Genomic DNA, 1133 nt, shown 5'->3' with positions numbered 1-1133 from the left:
ACCGTACTGATGTGTAAAATATGTTAAAATACCTGGCCGGTAAACGCGTTATACTCTGTCGGAAAAAATAATATTATCGCCAAACGGGCGTCATGTCTCTTTCTACATGTTAAGCGTTGCTGTTGGTCAGGGCGTAGCCATCGTTATGTTATAGATAGTATCCGCTTGGCTTAGGAGCTCAAAACATTGCCATCCGGAAGTATAACGGACCAACACACAAAACAGTGTGTTACCAGAACGTTTATAGTCTGATTAATTCAGTTTGGTGAGAAGTACTCATAAACGTGGATGTCAAAAAACAGTAACAAAGACATGAGTGACGTCATCTTCGTTCTATCTATAACCTGACACTGAAATCCAAAAGGACTGGCAGTTTGACGTCATTATTTGGTTTTTGCACCTCCTAGTGAGTTGTTAGTAGGTGCTCATGGAAACAAGTTATTTCATTGGTTGAACTATTGAATACAACTCACGATTTGTTTTCTTTTGTGGCAAAAGACTGGAATTTTGACGTCATTTTTTGGTCAGTGTCAGGCCATAACTTTACGAAGGCCTCGGTCAGGGACCCTTTGTCAAGCGCTTTGAGCACGTTTAGTGATATTGCTCTATTTCAAAGTTCAATTTGTTTTGGGTTTATTTTTTCCCAATAATTTTGCGAGTGGTGCTCTTTAGCTGGGCGAGTCTGTGGTACGATGTATCGATCGTCTTGTCACAAAACACAAAGCGATTTTAAGCGTGGTCGGTGTCCAGATGGGTGACGGTAATCGTGGAAAGGTCTAGTTTCGATTGTTGTCATTGTCTTTGGGTAAGGCTTAAAACACACCTTACCTCACTCGACTCAGATGTGAATTCGTGCCAGGCTATAGGTAGTGACGGATAGTGTGAAATTATTACTACACAAAGAACGCCAAACAGACGACTGGTACTGTGTGAAATGGAAATATGGATCCACAGCTTGGGGTAATAATACATGAAACAACGTGAAGCCCGTTGAACACGGTTTATTCTTGGAAATGCTCTATTTTAATAATCATATAGGGAATGAGATTAGCGGAAGAGTAGCGTCCCTTGATTGGACGTCACCCATAGTCTGTGACGTCACCGGCTGAAAAGTTATTAGAGAGAGAACGTCA

This window comes from Berghia stephanieae, chromosome 1 (assembly GCF_034508935.2).
Source record: "Berghia stephanieae isolate SIO BIC M18660-M18661 chromosome 1, UCSD_Bste_1.3, whole genome shotgun sequence".
Classification (NCBI taxonomy): Eukaryota; Metazoa; Mollusca; class Gastropoda; order Nudibranchia; family Aeolidiidae; genus Berghia; species Berghia stephanieae.
The sequence above is the reverse complement of the archived record's forward strand: the minus strand, read 5'-3'. Positions refer to the sequence as shown.